Source organism: Octopus sinensis, linkage group LG13, assembly GCF_006345805.1.
Source record: "Octopus sinensis linkage group LG13, ASM634580v1, whole genome shotgun sequence".
Classification (NCBI taxonomy): Eukaryota; Metazoa; Mollusca; class Cephalopoda; order Octopoda; family Octopodidae; genus Octopus; species Octopus sinensis.
In genome coordinates this window covers 28,306,395-28,318,235 of record NC_043009.1, presented here as the reverse complement: position 1 = coordinate 28,318,235, position 11,841 = coordinate 28,306,395, and the positions used below count along the sequence as shown (strand labels likewise).

The 11,841-nt window shown below is 35.4% G+C and overlaps 1 long non-coding RNA gene across 1 annotated transcript in view; it reads left to right on the top strand.

The window, feature by feature from the left end:
- The window catches only part of LOC118765730, a 17,720-nt gene extending 8,586 nt beyond the window's left edge, over positions 1-9,134 (top strand). Inside the window, exon 3 of the long non-coding RNA XR_005001600.1 lies at positions 9,084-9,134. This is a non-coding gene — a long non-coding RNA (uncharacterized LOC118765730). The remainder of the gene's footprint in view (positions 1-9,083) is intronic.
- The last annotated feature ends 2,707 nt before the right edge of the window (positions 9,135-11,841 follow it).

Genomic DNA, 11,841 nt, shown 5'->3' with positions numbered 1-11,841 from the left:
TCATGCAGCTTGCTGTTACTAAGACTAAGAATACTAAGACTCAGAGTTGACTCTGCAACTCATCTTAGCTGACCCTCTAACTGTGCCACCAGTCCATGGTCTTAAATTAGTAATTTTTATAGGCCCTTGAAAAAAAGGAAAGTCAAAGTTCATCACAGATGGATTAGAACTCAGAACAGAAAGAAAATGAAACAGACAGAATTCCTCGTTGCCTGATGGGTAATTTGTTTCATGAAATCAGAAGGATAAAAGATAAAGTTGACTTCAGCAGGATTTGAACGTCTCAGAATGTACAGAGCTGAGCCAAATACCATCAGCATTTTGTCCACTGCTCTAACAAGTCTGCTATTCATCACTTTACTCGATATTGTTATCATATTAATTAATGACTGCATACAGCTGTGTGAAATTGTTCATTATGTATTCAAGGTTATAAATGTTTTATCAATATTACCTCCTAGGAGCTACAAGGGTTCCGCTTATAACACTTACACAACTCACAATTTCCAATGATCGATCTAATCACTTTGTAGTTTAAAGAAGAGAATAGTCACAAGGTAGACTGGTTTCCAGCTGAATTTCATTAATCAATCCATAATTATTGATATATTAATTAGTACTAAATTGGATAGTCATGTAGTATAAAATCCTTTATAAATGATCGCCGATATTTCAAATCTATGGAAAGAAATCAAGCCATTACACTTGGCTTAAGATAGAGCACAAGAGGAAGGACAGAACAAGCATTGAGGATGATAGAAACATTTGGCCCAGAGTCACAACATGTAACACAACAAAGCTTTTGCACAAGCTTTGTTTGCTTACATCGGTGAGTAGTTCCAGGTAATTCTGGTACTGCAGCAATAGGGACTGAAACACCTAAAATGGCTGCTTAATCTACCTGATAAAATGAACTTCTGCATTTGGGGACAATGTGCAGAAGCACCTTCAGCACGTAAGTGTGAGAAAAATGTTGAGTAAGACAGTATGGAATAATCTAGAAAGCAGAATTTAAACAATTACTACATCCAGTACTTTGTGGTTGCTCTTATGGGAGTTTAATGTTGCAAATTGACTTGAAGGGGCAGAATGTCTCCAGTTTGATCTGATTTCAAATTCAAAACTTCTGGAAAAATTTGGCGCTGAGGTCTGTTTCAGGAAAGATTGATGGAACAATTTGCATTTGGTTTTGGAAAATGGTTCCAACCAAATCAGTAATTCTTTGCTCCATCAATCTTCCATCTATCATCTTTTGCTTGTTTCAGTTACTAGACTGTGGCCATGCTGGAGCATTGCTTTGAAGGGTTTAGTTCAGTTTTTCTCAACCATTTTTTACCTATGGACCTCTTTGATACAATCTTATTCTGGTGGACCCCCAGAGCCATTCAATGTATAAAAAATAGGTTTATAGATACTTCCTTCAAAATTCCTATTTTGTTTGTCGCACATTCACTTCTGTAGATTGTGTCATGGAAAATGTAAGAGAAAGAAACACAGCAATTTCTTGCAATAAATACATCTAAACCAAAATATTTTCATGGGTCCTTAATATATTTCTGTGGATCCCAAATTTACTGTTTTGCTTGCATGGACCTCACCAACCCAAATCTTATGAGCCCCGCCCCCGAAGTCATATAGAACCCGGTTGAGAAACACTGGTTTAGTTGACCAAATCAACCCAGGATATATTTTTCAAGTCTGGTGGCTTAGTGGCTAATGTATTCAGCTCACGATCATGAAGTTGTGAGTTCAATTCTCGGTGGCACATTGTGTTCTTCAGCAAGGCTCTTTATTTCACATTACTCCAGTCCAATCCACTGGCAAAAATGATTTGCACCTGTATTTCAAAGAGGCCAGCCTTGTCACACTCTGTATCACACTGAAATCTCTCTGAGAACTATATTAAGCGTACGTATGTCTGTGGAGTACTCAGCCACTTGCACATTAATTTCACAAGCTGGCTGTTCCATTGATCAGATCGCCTGGACCCCTAGTCATCATAATCGACAGAGTACCTATACTTGTTCTATTGGTCTTTTTGATGAACCACTAAGTTACAATGACATAAATATCATTACCATCATCAACATGTTAACGTCCAAATTTTCATACTTGCGTAGGTTAGCTGAGACCTTGGTGAAGCAGATTTTCTACATCTGGGTGCTCTTCCTGTTGTTAGCCTTATTTTAAAAATCTTTTTCCTAACAAGGGGATGTTTCTCTGACTCCTCTGAACACAAACAATATACTAGCTTGACATGTTTCCATGGAAGATTGCTTGTATGAAGTGAGAGTTGAGGCAATTAGCACATGAGGCCAAGTGAAGGAGATACACACACACACACACACACACAAACACAGACATACACAATCACATACAAAGAGAAATACACACACACATGCATACACACACAGAGAAACACACAGAAACACACACATACACACATACACATACACTCACACACACAAACACAGACATACACACAGAGAAACACACACACACATGCATACATACACACACATGCATACATACACACACATGCATACATACACACACATACACACAAACACAGACATACACACTCTCTCACACACACACACACACACACAGAGAAATACACGCACGCATACACACACACACACAGAGAAACACATGCACATACACACAATGATACAGTCATGTGCATGCACACACACACATACACAAGCATACACAAATGTCCACATATACACACACACTGATGCACTCACATATATACACATGCACACACATACACTCACAATGATGCACATACACACATGCACATATATATACATACAGTTTCCATCTGTCAAATACACGCATAAGGATTTAGTCAGCCTGGGGCTATAGTGAAAGGTGTTTGATGAAGGTGCTATACAGGAGGATTGAACTGGAGACTACACAGTTTCCGTTTCCATCTACCAAATCCTCTCACAAGGCTTTGGTCAACCCATGGCTATAAGAGAAGGTATGACACAGTGCAACTGAACCTGGGACCATTTGGTTGGGAAGCAAGGTCCTTACCACACAGCCACTCCTACGCCGATGTAAATTTCATTATAACGTTTTTGGAAAAAGAAATTACTCTAATTTGAATTTTAATTGCAGGATTGTTGATTAGACAAAATGGTTCAGGATGGCAAAAAGAGGTTGAGAGAAAATATCTGATGTGGGGTTTATTTGAAATCGTGGCACGAAACTGAGCACAATTGAAACAATGGCGACTGAGATAATAGAGCACCAACCTGAATTCATTACAGCATTTAGTCTCTCAACTCTTCACTTTTCATCATCATCGCCATCATTGTCATCATCATCATCATCCTCACCACCATCATCATCATCATCATCATCATCATCATCATCATCATCATCATCACCACCACCACCACCACCACCACCACTATCATCATCATCATCATCCTCACCATCATCATCATCATCATCATCATCATCATCATCATCATCATCATCATATCATCATCATCATCATCCTCATCATCTCGTCATCCTCATCATCATAATTTAACATCCTCTTTTCCAAGCTCACAAGAGTTAGATGGACTTTATTGAAGCAGATTTCCTGCAGCCAGAAGTCACCATTTTGTGGCCAGCCCAAATTCTCATCAGAAAACTCGAAGTAGTAAAAAAAAATTATATATCTAAACTCTATTTCTCATGAATATTGTTGTTTACATTTGCCAAAATACTCACACGAATACATACGTATGTACATACATGCAAACATACATATATACATACGTAAATACAAACATATATACATATATACATATATACATACATACATACATACATACATAGATGGATGGACAGACAGACAGACAGACAGATAGATAGATAAATGAACTGACAGACATGGATGCATGGATGGATGGATGGATGGATAGATTGATAGATAGATAGAACGATGGATAGATAGATAGATAGATAGATAGATAGATAGATAGATAGATAGATAGATAGATAGATAGATAGATAGATAAACCGACAGACAGACAATCAAGCAGATAGACAGATGGACGGATGGACAGACAGATGGATGGATAGATGGAAAGACAGCTAGACAGACAGACAGACTGATAGACTGACATACAGACAGACAGACAGACAGACAGACAGACAGACAGACAGATAGATAGATAGATAGATAGATAGATAGATAGATAGACACACAGACACACAGATAGATAGATAGATAGATAGATAGACAGACAGACAGACAGACAGACATACAGACAGACAGATAGATAGATAGATAGATAGATAGATAGATAGATAGATAGATAGATAGATAGATAGGTATGAAATGATAAGAGAAACTAGCCATGTGCCAGTGTAACAGACTTAGATTGACTTGAATGGGGAGTTGTGAAAACAAAAGTTAATAATAGAATGTTATAATAGAGAAACAAAACTACAGTCATATTTACACATACACACATACATATGCATATATGTGTGAATATATATGCATACATACATTCATGTATATATATATATGAGTATACACACACACATAGACAGATAGACAGGCATGTATATAGATACATATATATATATATGTATATATATATATATATATATATATATATAACACACGCATATATATATACATTCATATATATGTGTGTGTGTGTGTGTATTCTTTTATTTGTTTCAGTCATTTGAGTGTGGCCATGCTGGAGCACCGCATATATCATATATATACAAATCTGTCTGTGCAATTCTGTCTATGCAAATATTATGCCTGCAAATACAACATTTATACACAAACATTCAAATAGAAACCTTTACAAACACACACACACACACACATACACACACTTATCAGTAACAGATACATAGACAGATTATGCTTGTATGTAAGTCTTCTGTACTCAGAAAGAAACGGACATACTTTCACACAGATATACACAACCTCACACTTACACAAATACAATAGCATTCACATAATAATACACGATGTTGTGACATACACACACACTGCTGTGTGTGTGTGTGTGTGTGTGTGTGCATATATATGCATATATATATATACATCAAAACTTCATATAACAATGACCAACATACGTTTCTACTGCACCAAATACACATTACTCTGTATGCAGTTGTGCATCCTAGTCACTGTGATTTTATCAACGGTTCATCACTTTACAACAGTTTCAAAGTGAACTGATTCAAAGAAACTTCCTACACTGGTATTGAGTTGAAGATGATAGCATTATTTTTGGAATCAAATCGAATTCTGGTCTTATAATCATCTCATATAATATATATGTATATATATATATATATATATATATATATATATATATATATATATATATATATATATATATATAGGGGAGAATTCATGAAAAAACAAAAGACGAAGACAGGTGGTGTAGACAGCAAACAGATGTATTAGTATAGCGATTGGGAAGTGAAAAAGTCTTTAACATTTCAAGCCTACGCTCTTCCACGGAAAGGAACACAGAAGGAAACAAGGAGAGAAAATAAAGAATGTATAGTGGCTAGCGATCTATATATTTATGAAAAGCAAAAACGAAAATGCTACTTTCTTAAAATTGGGTGCATTTTAATTTTCCTTTTACATGTTTCGGTTTTTTAAAAACCTTATCAAAAATATGTACTAAAATGGAATATGTAAAGAGAAAAGAACTATTAAAAAACTTAAGCTAAAATTAAAATTACGATTAACATTCATAGTTTACTTTCCATTTTCCTACAAGAACACATGAGGATAACCTTTGGTTCTGGTAGCATGACAAGTTCAACTGACTGTAACCGCAAATTATTACTATCTATATATATGCAAAATATTGGGATTTAGTTCACAGGTTATCTAAATGGTTAGGTATGCCAGGTAAGTGCTGTAACAGATCACTAGGGCTCCAAGGTTATAGCCATGATGGTAGTTATGGAACCATTGCAGATTTCCAATATAGCGGATATATAATTGTTAAAGAGGACAACAAACGTTAAGGCAAGGCAAGCATTTCAAGTCATATATATTATTATTATTATTATTATTGGAAAAAATTCAGTCTTACATCTGTTTCTGGGATATCCCAGATTATGGGATATTCCATCATCAGAAACCACTGGAAGACTTTAAATTTTTTCCAATAATAATATATATGACTTGAGATGTTTACCTTGCCTTAAAGTTTGTTGTTTTCTTTAACAAATATATATCTTCTCTCTCTCTCTCTCTCTCTCTCTCTCTGTATATATATTAGATATATAATATATGTGTGTGTGTGTTAGACAAAAAGAGATAACAAAGCCAAGGCTGTGAGGAGTTTTCAAGACATTTATAAGTAAAACGATATATATAGATATATAGGCAAAGGAGTGGCTGGTTCATTGCTTACCAACCACATGGTTCCGGGTTCTGTCCCATAGCATGGCACCTTGTGTAAATGTCTTCTAGTATAGCCTTGGGCCAATCAAAGCCTTGTGAGTGGATTTGATAGATGGAAACTGAAAGAAGCCCATTGTATGCATATATATGCATGTATATATGTACATGTATATGTTTTTATGTCTGAGTTTATCCCCCACCATTGATTGACAACTGATGTTGATGTGTTTATGTCCCCGTAACTTAGAGATTTGGCAAAAGACACTGATAGAATAACTAGTGGGCTTACAAAGAATAAGTCCTGGGGGCAGTTTTTATGATTAAAGGCACTGTTCCAGCATGGCTACAGTCAAATGACTGAAACAAGTAAAACAATAAAAGAACAAGTATATCAATATTTATATATATATATATGGATATATATATATATATATTGATTTCAAAGTTTGGTACAAGGCCAGCAAATTTAGGGAAGGGGTAAGTTGATTACATAGGCCCAGGACACAACTGGTCCTTATTTTATCATATACATATATATGTGTGTGTGTGTGTGTATATATATTTGTATATTATGTGTGCATGTATTTATGTATGCATGTATGTATATATATATTTCTATGCATGTAAACACACACACACACACACACTAATAAACACAAATGCATTGAGTATTATACACATAGACACTATATACACACAGTGTTACATACACACATGCAGATACAGTGTTACATTGATACACCCACACACGCTAAAAGAAATACACCTGTTGCAAAAGTGTGAGGCATATTCAATCGCACATACATGCAGTGACATATACACACCTAGATGCAAACACATACACATACACACACGCACACTGCACATGCATACATGCACACACATATGCATGCTGAGATACACCAATGGTGTGAGGAAGAGAGCAAGGCATTATAGTTTAAACAAACACATACACACATAAACATACACTCATACACACTCATGCACTTGTTACAATAATGTCAGGCATACGCAATTACACGCATGCATTCACGAATACTCACACATACACATATATATGCACACACACACACAAACGCATACATGCCGTGATAGTCCTCGAGAAAGAGGGCAAGGTTTTATAGACTATAACAAAAACACAAACATAAACAAATATACAAGCGAAAAAGAAAACTGCCGACACCAACAACAACAAGAACAACAACATAAAATAATGAGAGTTATGAATACTAATGCACTCCTGAGTACAATAATCATATGGCATTGTATTAATCTGGCACTGGACATCTTTAATTTAGTTTTGACATCCAATTTAAATTTTAATCAGATGAAAATTGGCATTGCTATTTTAAAGAAAAATCAAACTGCTCACTCTCGCAAAAAAAAAAAAAAATACAAAAACAAAAACGAAAAATACAGGTTTCGTATTATTAAAGATGGAATCTTAATAAGAAGAGTAATAATAATAATAAACATAATTATAAAAATAATAAAAATAATAATAATAATAATAATAATATAATAATAATAATAATAATAATAAGAAGAAGAAGAAGAAGAAGAAGAAGAAGAAGAAGAAGAATGATGATGATGATGATGATAATGATGATGATGATAATGATAATGATGAGGATGATAATAATAATAATAATAGTAATAATAATAATAATAATAATAATTATAATAATAATGATGATGATGATGATAATAATAATGATAATAATAATAATAACAATAATAATAATAATAATAATGATGATGATGATGATGATGATGATGATGATGATGATGATAATATTTATAAGGATAATACACAAAAGAATAAATTAGAATAGAGAAGAGCAAATAAAACAAAAAAGGAACAAGAAAATTTAAAGCAAACAAAGGAAATGAGTTCACAAGTTTAAATATTAGGTGTAGAATACATATGAGCATTGTCAAGGGTGTAGATGACAAGGATATTAACCGTCTGCCATTAGAACATGCTTATACACACTCAAATATATATCATCTTCGACACTGTTGTTGCCATTGTCATCATCATCATCACTATCATCGTTAACAACAGTAGCAGTAGTAGCTGCAGTAGCATTATTTCATGTCTGCATTTCCATGATGGCATGGGCTGGAGTGGTCCAACATCATGCCCAAAATTATGGTAAATAAAGTTGCCCAAGGTGCCATTCAAAGAAATCATTCCCAGAACTTCAGAACCTCATATGTACAAAACAAATTTCTATATACATACATACATGCAGGAGTGGCTGTATAGTAAGAAACTTGCTTTCCAGCCATATGGTTCCAGGTTCAGTCCTGCTGCGTGGCACCATATAGCCTCGGGCTGACCAAAGCCTTGTGAATGGATTTGGTAGACGGAAACTGAAAGAAGCCTGGTGTATATATGTGTGTGTGTGTGTTTGTCCCCCCACAATCACCTGACAACCAATGTTGGTGTGTTTACGTCCCCGTAACCTAGCAATTCGATAAAACAGAATGATAAACTAAGTACTAGGCTTACAAAAAATAAGTCCTGGGGTCGATTTGTTCAACTGAAGGTGGTGCTCCAGTATGGCCACAGACAAATAACTGTGACAAATAAAAGAAAAGGAAAAAAGAATATATATATGTGTGTGTGTGTAAAAGTGCCAATGCAGTGCCATGTGATAGCATCCAGTACATACTATAAAGAGATTGGTGTTAAGAAGGGCATCCAACTGTAGAAACCTTGTCAAATCAGATTGGAGCCTGGTGCAGCCCCACCAGCTTCCCAGCTCTGGCCAAACTGTCCAACCCATGTCAGCGTGGACAACACGTGTTAAATGATAATGATGATGATGATGATGATGATGATATATATTATTTATTTCATTCTTTTATTTGTTTCTGTCATTTAACTGCAGCCATGCTGGACCAACTCGACTAATTAGTCAAACAAATCAACCCAGGAATTATTGTTTGTAAGACTAGCACTTATTCTATCAGTCTCTTTTCCCAAACCACTAAGTTATGGGGACATAAACACACAAATACATACACACACACATACACCCACACATATATATACATATATATATAAATGAGTTTTTTTCTGGTTCTGTTTTCTGATCTCCTTTCCTCCATTCATTTCTCTCTTCCCTAGATTTTTCTCAATATCCAACAAAAGACTCTGTTTAAAATCTTATACTTATTCTGTAACTTACACTTCATAACTTTTCCTCCCTTTGAGCATTAACCAAATAACATCAACTTTGAAAATCCCTTTTTTTAATTTTTATACTTTGATGTTTTTCTTTCCTTCATGACAGGCTCTCTCTCATCTTATATTTATATACATACATATATAAATGGGAGACCTCCTTCAGTCATGAATGACCATGGGATTGCACCAAGAAAGTTACCCTCCAAGGCACAAGTCCGGTCAAGGTTGTTTATGGATCGCCAGCAGTCACCCATGCATACCAGCCTCCCCTCTCCAAACCACTGATGTTATCGAAGGAAAAGGCAAAGGGGCCGATACAGCTTGGCACCAGTGATGTTGGAACTCATTTCTACAGCTGAGTGATCTGAGGCAACATGAAATAAAGTGTCTTGCTCAAGAACACAACACGCAGCCCGGTCTGGGAATCGAACTCACAACCTCATGACTGTAAGCTCGACACTCTAACCACTGAGCTATGCACATTGACACACATATATAAACATACATAATTATTGTACATAAAAGACATCGTTGTACATTTGAATGGCATTGTATGCTTATAAAATTTAATGGAAGATGTGTAGATTCTGAATAGATTTCTGCCTCATCACTAAAGATCTGCACCAGCAAAGTTTAGGCAAATTGTTCTTCAAGTCAAATATTATTGTCAAGTAATTGCTACTGTTAATATATTCACTTAAATTGATGGCAGACATATTGTAAATGTCATGTCTTCATTAAAAATAATGAGACTAATCTTATAGAATTGTTGCTGAGGCTACTGTTGCTACATTAACTGATACAATTTGATGATAAGCATCAAGCAAGACGATGGTTCTTAACCCTTCCTCCATCAATTGCCCCTTGACTTTAAATATTTCACCATTTGATCCCTTATTCACATATTAAAATAGTTTATAAATATATATATGTGTGTCTGTGTGTTTTTATTTTTAATTTTACATTAATCTGATAATTTACTTTACACTTTTGTAGAGGACAAATTTATTATTCTTAAACAAGAATATTAATCACAGATACTTTGAAGTTCCAGGCAGTTAAGCCATCATTGATTCATACATACATACATTCATACATACATACATACATACATACATACATACATACATACATACATACATACATACATGGTAGAAGCCATAGCCACTCATAATAAAAAGGAGTGCTGGTGGAATATCTCACTGAAAACCTCAATAAAATGTAAACACAATAGACCTGACATAGTAATTTGGGATAAGAAAGAGAAACTGTGTGCAGTTGTGGAAATCAACCGCCCAGCAGAAGTTAACATAAAGACCAATGCAAAAGAAAATATTTACACAGAACTATTGAGAAACAAACAGCTACTCTATCCAGATTACAAGTTCAGGTTTATACCTGTAATTATAGGGGCACTGGGATATGCAACACACTGCCTGAATACCAGTCTTGAGAAATTAGGCTTGTCAAAACCAGAAAGGAGAAAGCTGATTTGAAGACTACAGATTCAAGCCATCACTGGAACTGTAAAAATCTGTAAAACTTTCCAGAAGTTTATCGTTTAAATATCATTTGAATATATATGAACATGTCTAGATAGGCAACTATAAGCATGAGAATAAAACTGAATAATGACATACATACATATACAAATACATATACACACAAACACACACATACACACACACACATACACACACACTCACATATACTTGCAATGTTAATTAACTGCCCACTTCTACACTATACCCCCACAACCATTAGGATTAGATATCTAACCCAAGTAAAAAACACCCCCATCAACCCACTTCATGTCCAGTAATAATGCTATGGGTATTCCTTTTATTCTTCGGAATAATTTTATTTAAATCGTTTAGGTTCAGCTGAGGGGTCACAGCCTATAGCCATTGCAGTCCCTTTGAGATTGATGAGGTCGATGCTGTTAATGTCCTGTTTAAACTGTTGCAAGTCAACAACAGCAATGAATACATATGCAATGAGGGCATTCTTGGGAGATGAAGTTCTGAGGAGAATTTTGGCTTGATGGTCAGAGATGGACTGGTACATTAGACATGACTTGGGCGATAGGAAAAGGAAGAGAATATGAGAGAGTAACTGAGTAGTGGTGGTAGTGGTGGTGGTGGTGGCGGTGGCAGTGGTGGTGGTGGCGGCAGTGGTCGTGGTGGTAGTGGTAGTACAGGATGAGCCAGTTCCAAAGAGCAGAGGCCATTGT